Raw genomic sequence first — 20,503 nt, 5'->3', positions numbered from 1 at the left:
GCAATGCAGGCTCCGGAGTCCCTGTCCAGAGCCCGCTGGTCTCACTAGGGGATCAGGCGAGCAGCGAACTGCCTTCGCCTTCTCCCCGTACGTCTGCGCCGGAGCGGGTGCGCGTCCGCCGCGTCCTCGCGCACCCGCTCCGCAGCCTCCTTTTGCGACATAACCTCTGTGCAAAAGGAGGCCACCGCCTCCCAGGACTCCTCGCTATCGAGCATGGCGGCAACCACGCTCGGCAACGAGAGGTCCTGCCCTATAGTCCCCATCAGAGTGCGGCGCTGCTCATCCCACCGGCTACACACCTCTAGGGTGTGCTGCGCGGTGTCATCCGCAGCGCCGCACTCGTGGCACGACGGGGACGGTTCCCTCCTCGCCACCTTGTGCAGGTAGTGACCGAAGCAGCCGTGCCCGGTCAGCACCTGCACAAGGTGGAACGACAGTGGCCCATGGGACCGGTTTACCCACTCTACGAGGACAGGGCGAATCGCCTCTTTGGTACGAGCACCATAGGGGAGATCCGCCAAGCCCTCTTTCCACCGGTCCCGCATGCGCTGCGCCGCGAGATATCATACCTGAGAAGAATGTTTAACTCGTGTTTACCCCACCCAAGCACTTTATACGACTGGTATAGAAGTGTTGAAGCTGAACCAGGTTTTACAGCTGAAACATTGGATAGATTAAACGATAAATCTAAAATCACGGAGAAAGAAACAATATGTGCCATGATTGTAGATGAAATGTCCATAAGACAGCAAAAGATATGGAATGGCAAAAAATATGAAGGCGTTGTGGACTTGGGTATTGAAACAGCTGACTTTAATGAAACTGCGACTCAAGCATATGTTATCTTGTTGGTCTCCGTAAATGATTCCTGGAAAATACCACTAGCATATTTTTTAATCACAAGCTTGACAACGGAAATGAAAACAAATATAATTAAAATTGCGCTAACAAAATACCATATGGCTGGAGTAAAGATAGTATCAGTTACATTTGATGGATGCAAAAGTAATATTGCCACAATGAAATTATTAGGTTGTGATATTACTAACTATAAATCTCTTAAAACTCATTTTAAGCACCCAGGCGCGGATTATGAAGTGGTCATTTTTTTAGACGCTTGTCATATGATAAAAATTATGCGCAATACGTTGGAAGCAAGGGAGATTATATACAATTCTAATAAAAAACCGATTAAATGGAAATTTTTTGCAGATCTTCATAAAATACAATAAAAGAATAGTTTGCATCTTGCCAACAAACTTACACACAGGCATATTGCCTTCAGAAATGACATTAAGAAGGTGAAACTGGCCACCCAACTATTCAGTAAAAGTGTGGCAAAAGATAAGGAATTCTGTGAGACTGAACTTAAATTGCCAGAATTTCAAGACTCTGCTGCTACTATTGAGTGCATAAGAGTGTTGAACGATGTCTTCGATATTTTAAATTCACGGAATTTTAATAATTACGGGTTTAAGCAACCGTTATGTACCAAAAATGCTAATAAAATACTTGCTCGGTTGGAGCAAGCTGAAGAATACTTTACCTCGTTGAGTGTTAACATTCAACGAAAAAGAAATTTAAAAAAAAAGGTCGAGACTAGAACTATATTTCGCATTGAAAATTTACCTTTAATAAAATGCCAATCTAATACAGGTGTCCTAGGTCTACTAGTATGCATAAAAAGTATACAATATCTGTACACAACATTAGTGCTAACCAATGAAGTTTCCTTTTTGACAGCATACAAATTTAGCCAAGATCATGTGGAGCTATTTTTCGGAAATATAAGAAGTCAGGGAGGCTTTAATAATAATCCGAACTCACGGCAATTCAAATCGGAGTATAAAAAACTCGTAATGCACCTTGAGTTAGACTCGAAATTTTCAGGAAACGCCATTCCTTTAGAAAATATTCCTATTTTAACCTGTGGCAATACAGTGGGAAATATAAATAATTCCTCGATTGGCTACCGCTACAACCTGGAACAGGAAATCACGTGCGAAGAAAACAATTCATTAGTGGACCAGCAACTTCAAGGGACATGTGATCAGTTGTCATCGGCTATAGAACACTCGGACGTCGCATGCAATTATATTGATCAAGTTGTGGGTTATATTGCCGGATTCGTTGTAAGACACCTACTAAAAGGTTACAAATTAAGTGTTTTGACTGTAAGAAAGCATTACTGGCAACAAATCACTTATGGTTTCACAAATTGGTCGACATAAAAACTATGGGCGGACTTTTATATGCGGCGGAGGATGTTTTTAAGATTTGCAAAAAAACAGAAGAAAATTTACGGCGATATTTGCGAATTAAAAGTGTAATGGAGAAAGCAGATATTTGTAAAACTGTTATGGAAACTTTCGTACAACAAAATATATTTAAAAAAATTCACATGCACTCAATGGAACAACCAGGCATGTTCAATCATAGAATAGGTTTATTAAAAGCTGTAACTGAAAAATACATAGATTTGCGATTGCATTATATTGGTAAAAACGAAACATTTGACAAGAAAACTAAATCCAAACGTCAACTTTACAATAAGTTAAATTTATTTCAAGGCAATTAACGTAAATACACTAGTTTAGTTTATATGAGGTGATACAAGACCGTACATGTCAGTGCTTCGCCAACGAGTGCGTTATAAATGGGTGTGTATTTGCTTTGGAACATTCTGCCAGTAAAATTAAGTTTTCCTCAAAGTTTTAGGCTCTAAATGCATATTTTTTAGTAATTCAATAAGTCAAGAATGTGTACTGCAATAGGGTTTCTTTAAGAAATTATAATGAAATTTTTTATACTGTAAATCAGGTTAGTTAGGTAGGTATTTTCTGACAAGTAGGTGATATGATTTACTTCATTTTGGTTTAAATTTGATGAATAACTAAACGATACATACAGTGTAGGTACTATTAGTAATCAAAATTACCTCTCGTACTACTTTCCAAACTGTGAGTTACCTAATTATTAAAATGTCGAATAAATAATCTTCATCCCTACGTAAAAATAATCTAACGTAACTCTTAACAAAATCTAACTGCCTCTGTGACCGAACGGTTACCATGCCGGACTGCCACGCAGAGGTCCCAGGTTCTATTCTCGGGCCGCGAGAAATATGTGTACGGCCTACATTTATTTCTCTCGTGAGTTTGGGTGTAATTTGTGGTTGCCTACATGTGTGTCCATGGCACCCGCGCCACAGGGTTTCCCTAATGCGGGGCAATGTTGAGTGTGTGCGTTATTATAATTATTATTATTACTAATTAGTACCTAAGTGTTTATTATGGTAAGCGTTTTTCTTGCGTTTTAATTTTGTAATTATCTCACAACGGCAAATACCCTACTACCGTCATAGGATTACTTTTTCATGCACAAGAAATATTTGCAAGAACTATGAGCAGTACGACTATGCCTGTTGACGGAATCAACCATCGTCAGTGATAAACCGTAATAATTATATTGAATCAATGTAAGCACTACGGCATATAGAAAAGTGGTGACGTTTTTGAGCGCTGTATAATTTCAGTATTATGCACGAACAGGTTAAGGAAATGGTAAGAAAAGGAAGGAAACCAGAGCTGATGCAAGCTTGATAAAAGACCATTATATTAAAGCTTTGGTATGTGATTACATCAATGAGTGAACTGTGCATAGAAAGAAATCATAGAAAGGAGAGAATACAGGGATTTATCCAGTAAACATACATAGCTTGAACTTAAGGAGAAAGTGACAAGTATTAACAGAGAACATCTTACACCGCCAAAATGCATTAAAAATCAAAAGTTGGATGAATGACAAAATATACCAACTTAAGAAATAAAGAAGGTAATTGAAGCAGACTGACAGTGCAAATTAAATAGGATTTTTTTTAAAGTTTAAGCAATTTGTAGCCTTCACATGCAAACAATGCATAATAATACAAATAGTACAACCTTGATAGCCTAACGGTTTGCACTGTGGGCACTGGATGAGAAGTTCCCGGGTTCGATACCGGTAGGATCAATTTAACAAATTAACTTTTCTAAATGTTTCTGGTCTTGGTATTCTATTGTAAGACAATCGCCTGGTCTGAAACTAGGGAACTCTCTGTACATACTCCCCATGAGTATCAGAGCAACAGAATCCCAGAGCAGAACCAATTTACAAAAGTTCATTTCCCAAATTGGTTCTACCGGGAATCGAACCTGGGACCAAGAACGATGGAATTTATTTCGGGACACAACTCAGAACACCCAGTCCAAAACAACTTTCGAAAAGTTCACATTTAGTTTTATAGTTGATTGAGCTGATTTTTTACGGTTTTTAAAAAAATTCTCGAATAACTCGAGAAATTGGGTACGAGAATTCTCGAAACTCAAGAAAAAAAAAATCAGACAACCTAGCTCGTAATGAGTGGCATTGTATAAAATTCAATATTTACATATAAAATTTATTTATAAATAATAAGGGCTACTCCATTATACCTGTGTTCAAGTACTTTTCACTAGAAGCTACATATGGTGCATTTTGGTAAGTTTCCAGTAGAAGCTGAATATGGCGTTTTTTTGCACCTTTCAATTGTTGCAAGCAAAATTGGACAGTACTGCGATGACATTACTATTTAAATTCAACGTTTTAGCTTATTCATAATCCTTTACATGTCCACTACGTTTAAATAGGTTGACTTGGGACATTTTTTTCGTGGTTTTTGTATTAGACCCGTCGTCCATTTATTTGTAAGTCAATGTTCAGGAGCAATTATTTTAATGCTTGATTTTGCTATTTCTCCAATTAAAGGCGTTTTTCTCTCAGTATTCTTTGAGTAGCGAGAACCGATTTTTATTATCTCCAGTGTAAAGTCCTGTATTGAGGCGAATTTAAGGATATTTCAATAAAACTTAGCAAATAGACGTAATTCTACGTACTTTTGAGGTCGGTTTTTTTAGTACTCTGTACTGAGATTATATTTGTTTATATTTAATTGAGCTTTTTGTCTTGGTCTAAATTGCATGATCTTGATTTTATTTAAATTTATTTCTAAATTATGGTCGTATCGCCACGCTACGGTCGTATTTATAATGTTTAGTATTTTTTCGTTTAGATTGGTGTTCTTGTTACATGAAAATAGGAGGGACAAATCATCCGCGAATATAACACAAGTTTCATTTATGACTTTAGCTACCTATATCGTTTATGTAGATTAAAAAAAGAGTACTGCTAAGAACACTACCTTGTGGGATGGAATCCCTCACTTGCTGCATCTTTGACCTAACAGTTCTAATTACAAGTGATTCTTTTTCCGAATGCTCTAATTGAACATATTGCGATCGGTTATTGAGAAACCACTGATGTGCTACTCCGCGTACTCCTGTCGTATAGCTTATTTAATAGAATGTCAAATTTAATTTTTTCGTATACTTTCGTCATGTCAAATAAAATTCCTATTGCGAATTTTTTATCATTGAATATATTTAAAATTTTTTTTGTGTATTTAAACGTGGTCAACGTCGTTGATCTGGCTTTTACAAAGCCGCATTGGTCATCATGGAATACATTATATTTTTCACAAAAGGAGTACAATCGCTTGACCATCGCTTTCTCAAAGATTTTAGAGATTACCGGTAATAGCGCAATTGGACGGTAATTATTTGGATCGGTTTTTGAATTTCTTTTGTGAATTGGTTTTATAATCGCGGTTTTTAATTGATCAGGAAAAGACTTCTCTGAAAGTCTGATTTATGATAAATGTTAAAATGGGAGCTAGCTCTGGCTCGCATTTTCTTATTAGGGAGGATGGAAACTCATCAATTCCAAAACTAGATTTCGATTTAAGACTTCGCAACATAGATTCATAGATTTTAGACTTCTCTTTCATCGACCGGACTTATGAACAATGAGTTTACGTTTTGTCGCAAGGCAGGTCGGCTTCGTGGAGGTGGCATTGCGCGTGCTCTCCCGGAGCAGGTTGCCTGCCCTGCTGATGCGAATTGTTCGTTGAACATGTTTGCAACATGTACTAGGTCTAATATAATTTTACTATGTATTTGTAATGTAATGTTTTCATTTTTTTATTATTATTTTGTTTTTTATGCTCATTAATGATTTGCCACATGCATTTATTTTTATTGCTTGATTTATTTATTCCAGTCATTGATTGAAGTTTTTTGGACGTAATAATTACCTTTTTAAAATGTTTTTCATATTGTTTGTAATATTTTATTGCTTTTAGAGTACGTAGTATGGATTTTTAGTAACCTTTTATGTTTACAAGATTTTTTAATGCCATAAGTAAGCCAAGTTTTGTTTATTTTGTAGGTACTCATTTTCACTCGTACTCGCGGTATACTGCTTTCTAATACGTAGTGTAAGGTTTTATTTATAATATTATAATTGATATTGACCATAGGTACCCATAAATCTATGATATTGACTGATTCTTTATTTGAAACGTATTTTTGCCAATCTATTTTCTGTAATTGCTGTATAAATTTATTTATGTTTTTATCATTATACATTCTTTTTGTATTATTCCAGAAATTCAAACTATTTGTTTTCTCTTTCGAAATGTTTTGTATTTGTACAATTGTGCATTTATGGTCTGACAAGCCAAAATCTCGAACAGTAGTAGTAAGATTTTGCGAGAAGTTAGTGAATACTAAATCTAAGCAGGTGGTTCATTGACTTACAATATGGACGTCGGGTCCGTGCTAAAAAGTGTCCGCACTTTTAAGGCGCTAAAATCGTATACAGAGCGCGACACTCCGCTTTAGTCTTCATTTGTTCTACTGACAGCGCGATACTGCGATGACATTACAATTTAAATTTCGAATAGGTTGACTTGGGACATTTTTTTCGTGGTTTTTGTATTAGACCCGTCGTCCATTTATTTGTAAGTCAATGAGGTGGTTCCATTCTTTGATATGCGTGTAGGTTCTTTTATATGTTGTTTAAAGTTTGATTCTATCGTGAAATCAATGAGTTCTGGAGATTGTTTATTCTTTTTTACATATTAACATTAAAATCGTCACCTATTATTGTTTTTTATTTTTATTTTTTTCGTAATATACTCAATAGTTAGTTTTAGTTGTCTGTAAAAAATATCTGTCTCTCTACCATTCCAATATATAACAATTAACAAAGTATCAAAATTCAAAAGTTCAATAGCACATATTTCAATAATATATTCAATTGACATACCTATTATATTCTTTACTTCTATGTACTCAATATTATCATCCAATATTATGCATACTCCGCAGCCCTTGTGTTTTTCTCGATGGAATGATGCAGCCAAATGGTATCCTTCCAAACGTAGTAAATCGGCTTTATTTTTCGATAGCCATGTTTCTATAATAAATATAAAGCTTGATATTTATTATTATTGTCATGGACGGCTTCAAGCATTTCTCTCTTAGTAAATAAACTTTGCATGTTTTGATATAAAATGTTGAAAGTTTGCGAGTTTGTAGGCACGAAATGTCACGTTGGTACGATTTAGAGTCTGAGATTGTCTATTATTGCGTTTCTCAGTGGCTTGTTCGTTCATTTCATTTCCAGTTAAGACATTGGGTATTATTTCTCGCTTAGATGTTTGTGTACTTGGCTCATCGGGACATTTATACTCTGTGCCATTTATAATAAGTTTATTATTTCGTATTACTGCGTGGTGTCCATTTCGCCTCGCGTCTTTCATGGTGATACTTAATTTTTTTTGCGTTTGACGTAAAGTTCATCTCATCTAAATATTCTGTAACTGCGAGTCCAGTACCTCTAGAATTTAGTCTGTTTTGGACAATCGTACTTACCATTTTTTTGCCTAACAACTGGATTATCAAAGGTCTTCTATATCGCTTTTTTCCAATTATAAATAGAATTGGACAAAAGCGATATAGAAGACCTTTGATTTTCGATATGTTCCCCTAGGTTAATCATATTTAATAGATCTCGGAAAATGCACGTTACCCTAATTAGTTCATATAGCTCGTTTTAATTTTCCTAAAAAATTTTTTCTGGTTTCAGAATTGTTCATGATTACATCTTGTTTTTTTTTGTTTCTGGTAACGTTGCCTTTTGTAGATTTTTTATGTCCACTTGTAATTTAAGGTTTTCAGATTGAATTTTTTTTAATATAAATGTTTATTGAACCTATTTCTTTTTTCAGAGATTGTTGTTCTGCAGAAATGGCATTCATGCTTAAAGAAATTTCATTTGTTACTTTGCAGGTTATTTCGTCTCTATTAATTGTTTTTAGTTCAGAAAATACATTTTTCTTATTTTTTTTCCATTTTTTTTTCTAATATTCTTCTAGCTGGGTTTTTATTAAGTATTACTTAAAACCCTTTCATTATTGTTAAGAACTGTCGATGTTTCGCAAATACTTGATGTACGTTTTCTCTTCTGTGTTAAATTGTTATGCTCGGTTCTATCTGGTGAATGAGTAACTGTGTTTGTATTGTATAATTTCGCACTGGTGTATTGGTGTTATCTGATTCGGGCATAGCACATATATAAGTCTGGCATTTTCATTTCGTTTATGTTCGACACTCATTGTGTTATTGATTCTGACTATAGGAACATTGGCACAGTCCATGTCATAGCTCGATTTGCATAAGGAACATATCAGAAATTCTCGCTTTGGAACATTTTGTAGACAACCAGCACATATACTTGCCATTTATCTGGGTATATTGTATCAAAATAAATAGTTATAAACTAGCAACGTCAGCTGTGGGCGTTGCTCTTTGCCCTATCGCACAGTACTTAATTCACCGATTTTTACTATTTATTTCGTAATAATAATTTTGCGGATAACTTTATAATATTAAAATAATTAAAAACACTTTTATGGCGGGACTAGAACTTGGACCCTCTTGCACCGTTCACCTAACGCTGTCTAGCCAACTCCCGTGTACTATCAGCCACGTTGTTCGACTGTGCGAAATTAAGAGTCCGCCACGTTGACAACACGGTCTTCGAGGGCAGCGCACTCTGAAGGTCGACCGTTCACTAATCACCTTCACTTTTTAAAATTTGTTCGAATTAATGTTAATTCCGATAACTCTTTTATAGTGGAATATTTTCTTCCAATTTAAATGGGACCACTTCTGAGATACCCTCTTTCCAACAAAAAAAGAATCATCAAAATCAGTTCACAAATGGCGGAGTTATCGAGTAACATACATACATACAAAAAAAACATACAGACGAATTCAGAACCTCTTCTTTTTTTTGAAAATCAATCGAAATACAATAGAATTAAAAATGTCAACAAGCTAAATACAAATTTAAAAACAAAGTTTATCTGATTTATAACATAACAATGTTTATTATACTTAATTTAATCATTAATGTATTCATTTATTCACCGATATCCGTATAATAACGACCGAACAAAAAAAAGTATGTAGTCAGTAGAGAAAAGAAATGCATGTACTTACTATTTATAGTCACATATTGTGAAGTATGCCTTCATAATTAATAGCTCCTTAAGTTTAAAATTAAAAGCTGCAGTTTTTACCGTGTCCGTTAATTGTTCTGGTAGTTTCTTAAATATTTTTACTGACATAAGTAGTGTGCTTGATGAGTGAAGTTTGAGTCGAGATGTAGGTGACAACAGTGCATTTTTATTTCGTCGAACAAATCTTGGATTATTATCTATCCGCTTAATAAAAAAATCCGGGTGTTTCCTAACAAACTTACAAATTTCCAAGATGTAGATATAGGGTAGAGTGAGTATCCTACGCTTTTTGAAGTAAGGTTTGCAAGAATCTGTATTTTTACTATTGGTTAAAATCCTTATCAGATTTATCTGTAGGATAAACACACTGGGAGCGTCGGTACTGTTTCCCCACATTATAATACCGTAACTAAGCCACGCATATGCGTAACCGTAGTATACGTTACTAGAGCTGTTTGCAAGTCGGCAGTCTTTTTAATTTCAAGAAATGCATATATGAGTCTCGAAAGTTTAGATTGTAGTTTATGTGCTTTCCAATTGATATTTGTATCTATTGCTATACCTAATAGAGTAAACTCTGAAGCGACTTCAAATTTAATGTCCTTATAATCGAAATTTATTTCAAGTGGTTCTTTCTGGTACGGTGGGAAGGTCATTATTTTAATTAAAAAAAAAATTATTTCAAGATTGTAATCATTCATCCAATTTACTGTTTTTTCCATCATCAGATTCAGTTTTTCATTTAAATTGTTATTGTTTTGGCATGCAGTAAGTATAGAAATATCATGGGCGAATAATATAGAAGGCTCTTCTGTTATTTTTGGCAGATCGTTAATGTAGATCAGAATCATCAAACCACTCCCACTACACTACCCTGCGGGATCGACGCGTTTGTAGTTTTGCAAAAATGCAAAAACGCGAGGTGGTTCGAATTATGTATCCGGGAGTATATTACTGATCTCCATTTACGTCAATTATTGGTAACACTAATAAAAAAAATGCTATCAGACCGAACTATTTTAATTTCTTTAGTATTGTGGTTAAAGTATTCGAGTTCGACATATTTTTGTCTATTTTTTAAATAAGATGCGAACCAATTGTGAGCTGCTCCACGGATACCTATCCCATACAATTTTTTTAGTAAAATATCGAATTGGACTTTGTCATACGCTTTCGACAAACAATCGCTTACAACTTGGTTTAAATTGTTTCTATGCAATTATTACTGAATTATTACAAAGTGGATTATCAAAATTGCCGTATAATGTATTTTAGTCACAGTTTTTTATATTTCTTTGCGTATTGTTGTCTGATCACTTCACAAACACTTTCACTGTATATTTGTATATATTTATATATTTCTTTATGGTTTTTATGGTAATATGTAAGACTAGATTAATTTATATAAACTTTAAATACGGAGCCAATGTTTTGCCTTGTCACGCCCTCTGGTGGATTCCTCGCGTCCTCTGGTGGATTATACGACGTAGTAGTACGTTGTGTTCAGACCACACAGGCGGTATAGCGGGAAAATCGGTCCGGGGACGGACCTGCGGGAAGCGAATGCGTACTGGGTCGTGCCACACAGCAGTCCAAAGCATAGTAGCGTAGTTGCGGCGGAATAGCGGCCCGAAGTCGGCTAGTGTGACACCAAAAGCGCCACGTTCCATTTTCTGGAATACAACTCGCACGCACGGACCCACCCTGCGTTCGCCCCGGGTCCGCCCCGCACCCGTCCACCCGTATGTCATAGTCTACGGCCCCGCACCGCGCCGTCCCGGCGCGCGGCTGCTGCGGGTTTCTGTGTGGCTGTTCATATTATGAACTCGTACATTATGAAAATTCCTGAGCACGGAACGCACCCGCGGCCGCCTCTGTGTGGCCAGAGCATAACAAATGTTTAGGGCGGCATATAACTTAGCTTGCACGAATGTGTTAAGTATAAAAAAAATATCGACAATTTCGTTCTTTGAAGCTTTAGTCTCTCCTGAAAAGTTGTGATTTCCCAAGGAGCACACTTTAAATGTCTTAAAACTGTTATATCTATAAACAGTCTTAATATGGTATAGATTTAGATAATAGTTCTCTATAAATGGTTTTAGAAAAAAGAAGTTGTTCTTATAGACTTATTTCACTCAAGTCCAAATTTTAAAACCTTCTCAATACCAAACAACTTAATTAAGTGTAATCTCTCTTAAGATTTACTCTTATAGTTCTTATTTTAAGTTCATCTGTAGAACAACTGATTATTTTTAGTAAAATTGTTCTATACACATCCAGTAAAGCCTATTGATACTCTAAAAACTAGTGTTCTTAAGTTTATTCTAGATATATTTAATTTATAGACATTCTGTAGTGTTTGTACTTATTGACAAACACGTTATAGCGTGTCTTCAGTAGATTTTATTTAAAAACATACTACAATTAGGGTTTTTACTCTATTGGTAAGAGTTTATGCAAAATGGATGAAGTAAAGAATACTAAAAGATCTGGTGGAGGTGGTAAACCTTGGATATTAAGTCACATCATTCGATACAATCAGCGTTGCCAATGCCAATTGTTCAAAATCCCCAAAAATCACTATAATAATAATAACGTACACAATCAACATAGCCCCGCACTAGGGAAACCTTGTGTCGCGGGCAGTGTTGGGCAAAATTTAATTGTTCTGGTAATTAAAGATTGACAATTGATTAATTGTCAATTGCGAAACAGCAATTAACGATTGATCAATTGTTAGTTGCGAGAACCGCAATTAACAATTAATTAATTTTCAATCTTTTCAATGTTTTTGATTAACAATTAACAATTAAAACTGACAATTATGATAAATTTATAGGGCATATGGGGGTGAGTTAGGGCGTTGGTTGTGGGGGCCTGTTGGGGGCCTGCTGGGGGCAGGGTTGGGGGGCCCGCTTGGGGGCCCCGGTTGGGGCCCCGGTTGGGTGGCCCGGTTGCGGGGCCCGGTTAGGGGCCAGTTATGGGGCCTGATGGATCCGGGGCCCCCAAACCGTGGCCCACAACTGGGCCCCAAACGGGGGCCCCCAACCGGGCCCCACAAACGGGCCCCCAACGCGGTCCTACAAACGGGTCACCCAACCGGGCCCCCAACCGGGCCACCCAAGCGGGCCCCCCAACCGGGCCCCCAAACGTGGGCCCCAACCGGGTCCCTAACCGGAGCCCCAACCGGGGCCCTAACCGGGGGCCCAACAGGGCCCCCAACCGGGCCTCCAACCGGGGCCCCCAACTGGGCCCCCCAACCGGGCCCCCCAACCGGGCCCCCCAACCGGGCCCCCCAACCGGGCCCCCAACTGGGGCCCCCAATCGGGCCCCACAACCGGCCCCCCAACCGGGCCCCCAACCGGGGACCCCAACCGGGGCCCCCAAGCGGGATTCCCAACCGGGGCCCCCAACCGGCCGGAATTGATTTTAATTGCAAATTTAATTGCAATTAAAATCAATTCAATTGATATCAATTGCAATTGATTTCAATTGAATTGATTTTTTAATCTGATTGAATTATTGATTGAAATTTAATTGATTAACGCCTAACACTGGTCGCGGGTGCCATGGACACACACGTAGACAACCACAAATTACATCCAAACTCACGAGAGAAATAAATGTAGGCCATACAAATATTTCTCCCGACCCGGGAATTGAACTTGGGACCTCTGCATGGCAGTCCGGCATGGTAACCGTTCGGCCACAGAGGCAGTAAAAATATTTTCAGTAAGTACTACATTGTGTTATCATAGTTATCATTTAAAAGTGTTATTTTATGCACTAGTATATTATATAGTATTTAATTTATATTTAAATTAATCGTAAATATAAATTACAAAAGCAATCAAAATAATCAAATAACTAACTGTCTCTTTCCGACTCATAGCTTGCGTAAAAGACTGAACGAGACCCAACACGTCAATTTCAATTGTTTCAAACACAAGCGTTTGAAATATTTAGAACAAAAATTTCATAGAGTCGCTTTGATGCTAATGTTATTATTAAAATATTTTTAATACATGTTAGTAATACTTTCAAATATTGTTGTACTCTTTCTACGGCTTGGGGTTACGAATCAGAAGGCCGAAAACACATTTGCCCGAAATAACGTTTGCATGAATTTCCATAATCCCGAAACTATTTTTTTAGGTTTTTTTTTTAGAATATTACAAAACAAACCTAAGCTAACTTAGTCTTTTCTTTGTAATAAGCATCCAAAACTCCCTAAAGCATAACGGTTTTATTATGAATCGGTTTTCAGGATTATGAAAGTTTGGCTTTACGTTAAATTTGAATTAAAAAAAATCTAAACATCGGTACTTTGAATACAGGAATTTATCCAGTAAACATAGCTTGAACTTAAGGAGAAAGTGACAAGTATTAACAGAGAACATCTTACACCGACAAAATGCATTAAAAATCAAAAGTTGGATGAATGACAAAATATACCAACTTAAGAAACAAAGAAGGTAATTGAAGCAGACTGACACTGCAAATTAAATAGGATATTTTTATAAAAGTTTAAGCAATTTGTAGCCTTCACATGCAAACAATGCATAATAATCCAAATAGTACAACCTTGATAGCCTAACGGTTTGCACTGTGGGCACTGGATGAGAAGTTCCCGGGTTCTATACCGGTAGGATCAATTTAACAAATTAACTTTTCTAAATAGTTCTGGTGTTGGTATTCTATTGTAAGACAATCACCTGGTCTGAAACTAGGGAACTCTCTGTACATACTCCCCATGAGTATCAGAACAACAGAATCCCAGAGCAAAACCAATTTACAAAAGTTCATTTCCCAAATTGGTTCTACTGGGAATCGAACCTGGGACCAAGAACGATGGAATTTATTTCGGGGCACAACTCAGAACACCCAGGCCAAAACAACTTTCGAAAAGTTCACATTTATTTTTATAGTCGATTGAGCTGATTTTTTACGGTTTTTAAAAAAATTCTCGAATAACTCGAGAAATCGGGTACGAGAATTCTCGAAACTCAAGAAAAAAACAGCAGACACCCTAACTCGTAAATAATGGCATTGTATAAAATTCAACATTTACATATAAAATTTATTTATAAATAATAAAGGCTACTCCATTATACCTGTGTTCAAATACTTTTCACTAGAAGGGGAATTCCCTACAAATTGGCAACGCTGGATACAAGTCGTAATTCGCGCTCGGGCTGGTCATGGCCGGCATTTGTTTGTTGACAAATAAATAAACATTGTGAAGTAATTCCGTGTTGTGAAATGATAAAAACAATTGAAATGAGCGCGTAAACTACTGTACTTCAATGTAGTGTATGTGTATTGTGCCGTTTATCAATGGAATACAGTGAAATCATTGTGTGAAATGTGGTTGGCGTGAAAAAATAACCTCAATGTTGTAATGAAAATTGTATTTCTACCATCATAAGTTAGGTATGTCATTAAAATATTCCTTATATTTAAATGATAGTAAATGTATCCACCTTTCTAGTCATATTATAACACATTCCATACAATTATGCAGAATAACGTTTTTTTTTTGCGACAAATTGGATTATTTCCAATTGTTTTTTTGACCAAGTGTTTTGAAAAGTGTTTTAATGCATAAAGCGCTCATTATTTGGTAACAGCTTATAAGGGTTTTGTAATACTGTCAAAAGAAACAATCGCTTAGAAACATCGCGTTTTGTAGACAATCATAAAAATCTCATAGGAGGAATATTCTTCGACAAGTTCAACTACACTAAAGCAAGTAAAAATAATCTTTTCGTATTCTAAAGTTTTTCTATAGATCAAGCTATAGACAAAATGTTCCCAACTGTGTTTTGAAAAAAGCTTTAAATTCTTATCGCCATTTTTATTTTCAAAGAATGACTATGAAGTAGCCGAGAAAAATTTATTTTCTTTTTAAAAAGTAAATCTAAGTTGAAAAAGCCTAGAACTTCTTGGAAATGGTTTGTTTTGTGAGTTATTTGGTATATTTAAGCTTACTATAAATATTTAAAACCGAAAATCGATAACTGTATTTTTATTAAGTTTATATTTTATACTTAAATATTTAAAATTTAGCGAGCGCATTACTTTTATGACAGGTTTTACATCACTTTTCACAATGTATTTAAAGTCGCACGTTAATTTGCGCTTTCCAACCGATTAAACATTGCGCGAAAAAGTCAGAAATATTATATCTAATTTCGCCATGTTGCAATTTATATAGTTTATATTTTGTAAGCCATTAAACATGAAGTCTATTAGTATTAAGCGAATTGCGTCCTATGTTTGTAACGCTTTAGTATTTTGGTTTTAAAATAGCATTACTAAGAAAACTATCATAGACTATAAATTATCTAAAAACTGTCTACAAGACTAAATAAAAACTTTCTACATTCTACAAATGGTCTTGTAGCATTCTAGAAGGGTTACTTCAGAAAAAAGATAAGAATGACTCTTAACACTACCTACAGATAGTTTCTCAAAGCACTCTTGTGATCTACTAATAAAGTTGTGCCCACTTTTACTTTAAATTATCTAGAAACCTTCTTTGAGATATCTTGAGGGAATTTGAACTCTTAAAATATTCAATCGAATTAAATTCTATTAGATGTCTTATAGTATATATTTAGATATGGGTGTGCTGCTTGGGTTTGCAGATGTGGCCTATTACGCTAAGGGTGCGATTTTAGGTAACTAATCCCAGCTTAGTAATTAATTTCGGTAGCCCCGGCTAGGCAAACAGACAAGTGTTCGTGTCCAGTCCGATGGAAGGAATTTCTCTTTGTGTTTGTACAGTCATTGAATATATCTATAATAAGGTCTACCGCTTTAACAGAGTCGGTTCCTGAGGTAGCTGCGCGGTGCGGGAGGAGTGACAGTTTACGTAACAGTTATGCACACGGGATAATTACAACAAGATTTTTCTGACGATATTCAATTACAATTTAATTGAAAAAGTACCAAATGGCTTGTCTATGCATTTCAATTATTAATGACTTTTTTTATTATCGTTTCACATCTACTAATTTGGTAGGCATTTTTTACATTTGTGAATAAATTTTAAAATTTGTGAACCAATTTTGAGGACTCTTTTTTTGTTGGAAAGAGGGTTAGGTACCTTGGTTGTATTGGTTCCACATAAATTTGAAGAATATATTCCACCTCTAAGCACCCGGTTACACGAGGCGAAAGAATTCGCGCGGCCGCTCAGTTACCACGCCTTCATGTACATTAATGGCGAATCTGAAACCTATTTACTAGCAACAACATTTAAATTCCTCTGAATAATACAAACGCGGGCCGCCGCGTAGACCAAATTCAAGCTAGGCGTGTTCGTGACGCTCATTTAAGTTAAAACGTAAAAGTTAAGGCAATTAACACACTGCAACGCGCGGCGGAAACGCAGATCTGCGTCAACGCTCGGTTTAATCTGCGCGGGAGCAGCGGTCTAGCCCCCCCCCCCCCCCATTTAAAGTACTCGCTTCGTAGTTGATCGCTGTAGTGATTGTACATGTAGCTGAGATCCTTGTTTGACATGAATGGTTAATAATACAGAACTCCTTCAGAACGCTGCAGTTATATTGTCTATTTGGTTTTTGTTTACTCAAATAAAAAGACACCGAAGATATTGGATACATCCCTTTTTACGAACCAGATAGATAAATGGACCATTTCAACTTCTTTACAAATACCCTGCGGTTCGCCGCGCCCCTCGGCGAAGCGTTGTCGGTGTGCTGGACGGCGCGTGTTTTCCGTACAACCTGAGGTACTTCAGTACAACTTTAAAGAACGCAGCTCCGCGCTTCGTCGCGAGGCGCTGTGTCAATGTAATAGAGCGTATTTTGCCATGACAGTTAGAAGCAGGCGGTCGCTGCGCGGCGGCAACGCGGACTTGCACGAGCGCAATGAAATTCGTGTCTAATAAATGCGCCATGTGGGTGGCAAACTAGGGCATGAATCCGGTTTCGCGCACTTTCCGGTAACAGATTTCAATAAACCTTGGCAAATAGACGTAATTCCACGAACTTTTGAGGTCGGTTCTTTTAGTACTCTGTACTGAGATTATTCTCTAGTATTTATGATGAATTTTTAACGCAGAGAAATAAACTGAATTCAACGGTACCAATTACCAAGTAAGATTTTTTAAACGCTACATGATGGTGTTTGTTACCAAAATTCAGGTTGTATTTTCAAAGGCCAAATACGCGAGTCAAAAGTCAGTATCCAAAAACACTATTTACTTACAGATGGAGGTTGGGCCATGCTGAAATTTGTAACCTTTGTATTTTTTTCAACCAATTTGTAAATGGTGATGCTATAATAGCGCACCTCTAATATATCAAGTATTTATTCTACATTTGCTAATGTTTTATCGTATTTAAAAAAAAACTTATAAATCGCTTTCTATCAAAACTCCAGGTTAACATTTGGAGAAAAATAGACAAAATAGAACAAAGATAACATTTTTAATGTGCCAGCTTCTGTGCTCTTTTCTAGAAAGGAGTTCAGTATTTATTACCTAAATTCTATTAGAGATAATTTATTGGACAATGATAAGAATAAATCTAAAATATATTTAGAAAGAATGGTTGTGATAAAAACGGTCATTCAATCAATATTGTAGTGAAATAATAATGTTTTAACCGACTTTAAAAAAGGATGAGGTTCCCAATTCGGCTGTTTTTTTTTTGTATGTATATTACGCAATTACTCCGACATTTGTGAACCGATTTCGATGATAATGAAATGAAAATGAAGTAAACACGCACCACGATCTTTCCTTCCTCAGTATGTAGAATCATCGTTAAAAAGACTAAATTTAGAGAGCTCAGTTCTATCCGAAAATTATAGTAAAGATTGGAATGAAGATTTTCCATCGTTGCGTTGTCAAATATGAGAATGTCATGGCGGCTGCGTTGGTGAAAAACTTGGTGTTCAAACTTGTAAAACAATCTTGCGTCATTTTTATTGAATATACAATTTACTGGGTGTTCTTTAATTCACATCCAAGAACCCGACATTGGTGACCCCGACGCTCAAATCATAAAAAAAATGGTAGTTTTGTTACAAATGGAGTTTCGGGTTATGAAAAATTGAAAAAGAATTGGCAGTTTATAACTTCTTGGAGTTGTCTTGTGATTCTTGTGGCTTGAGACAACACTGTGGTTGATTTTGTTGAAGAAGAAGCTTAAACTTCAACATCACAAGATGATAATGATTTCATTGATATTGATGATAATTATTTTTTCGATTTATAAATTGTAAAATTAAGAAAAATGTGTATTTGAAAACGCAATCCCATAATTATGTTTTTATTCAGCCACTTTAGGCAATTTTACCTAGAATTAATTTCTTGGAATCTAGCAACTTTTTTTACTTAAAGTTTAACTATTTCCTCCTTGGGCAACGTGGCAACACTACTTATTCAAAAAGTTGACAACCAACGTGAGCTACTACAATTTCTTGAAAACAAGTCTCTATACACTATGTATACAGATGGTTCAAAGACTAAAGATACTGCAACTTCGGCAAAAGGATTACGTGAGAGCTCTTAATTATCGACTGCGGTACAGTCGACAAAAAGCGCGAGACAACGTGAATTCTTCAAAAGAGAAATCTAAAACCCGCTATGACGCACATGCTAAACCGACCACTTATTCTATTGGAGATTTGGTGTATGTGAAATGCCATCACAAACAAAATAAGGCTTTGTCTCCAGTATGGAAAGGACCTTTTAAGGTTGTTACGATAAACGGTAACCATACTGTTACATTACAAATCTAATCGTAAATATGTGCGCCACCATTATGACGAAATAAAGCCCGCCTCCGATCAAACTTAACAAAACCACCTATAACATGCGTATGTATCCATTTCAGGTGGTTACTACCGCTGACAACCAGTAAGTTCGTTACTACTATTCAAGGACTGCCTGTATTCAATAACTGCCTCCGTGGCCGAACGGTTACCATGCCGGACTGCCACGCAGAGGTCGCAGGTTCGATTCCCGGGCCGGGAGAAATATTTGTATGGCCTACATTTATTTTTCTCGTGAGTTTGGGTGTAATTTGTGGTTGTCTGTGTGTGTGTCCATGGCACCCGCGACACAGGGTTTCCCTAGTGCGGGGCTATGTTGATTGTGAGCGTTATTATTATTATTATTAAGGAAGTCCAGGTCTATTCTTCGATAAACTTTTAGACGTTAAATTCACTAATGACAACTGGAATGTTGTCACGTATATTGATGTTAGTCATATTAAACCTAATTTAGATAATGTTGAACTTTTATTTGAAAAAGTGAACTTATTTTGTAACTCTTTTTCGTCATCAAAAATCCTGAACGATTGTTCCAACTCCTTATCAGCCTTACGAAACCAGCATATCAATAATGTAAACAAGTTCTCCTCTATTTCATACTTACTCGTCGATGAGCAGTCCAGACGCCACAAACGCGGTCTTATGGATTTTGGAGGTTCAATTTTAAAAACATTTTTTTGTACCTTGGATTCCGAAGACGCAATAAAATTTACAGATGCTATTGATAAAGTACAGTCAGATGAAAAACAGTTAACTCAGCTGATGAAAGACAACATACATATAATTAAATCAACTATCTCTACATTTAATCAATCTATGTCAAAGGTTAACGAAAATGAAAAACATTTATTAAAAAATATGCAAATGGTTGAAGAAGCATTGATAAAATTTTCTAATTCAAATGACAAATTAGAGATCAAATCACAACTCAACTCTCTAACGAATTCTTTAGAGTCTATCATACTAACACTATCCTTTGACATTGATGACACAAATTATGCAATACTATTTGCCAAATTAAATATTTTGCACCCGACTGTACTCAGTCCGCACCAGCTGTTTAACGAACTTGATAAACATAGAAACAGCCTGGCTAGACACTATGAACTTCCAGTACCTTTAACATTGCAAAATATCCATGAATTGATAGACATTTCTAAGTTAGTATGTTACTATCATTATAACAAAATTGTAATAGTAATTAAAATACCATTAGTGTTACCTCAAACATACAATCTTTACAATGTT

General features: G+C 36.2%; 1 protein-coding gene across 1 annotated transcript in view; it reads right to left on the bottom strand.

The window, feature by feature from the left end:
* Nucleotides 1-17,694, bottom strand: part of LOC113233734 (protein LIFEGUARD 4-like) — a 92,692-nt gene extending 74,998 nt beyond the window's left edge. Inside the window, exon 1 of the mRNA XM_026468918.1 lies at nt 17,684-17,694. The gene's annotated coding sequence lies outside the window, so the exon portion shown is untranslated. The remainder of the gene's footprint in view (nt 1-17,683) is intronic.
* Between the last annotated feature and the right edge of the window lie 2,809 nt (nt 17,695-20,503).

The sequence above is a fragment of the Hyposmocoma kahamanoa genome, unplaced genomic scaffold (genome assembly GCF_003589595.1).
Source record: "Hyposmocoma kahamanoa isolate Upper Pololo Valley unplaced genomic scaffold, ASM358959v1 80, whole genome shotgun sequence".
Classification (NCBI taxonomy): Eukaryota; Metazoa; Arthropoda; class Insecta; order Lepidoptera; family Cosmopterigidae; genus Hyposmocoma; species Hyposmocoma kahamanoa.
This window is presented reverse-complemented; position numbering and strand designations above follow the sequence as displayed.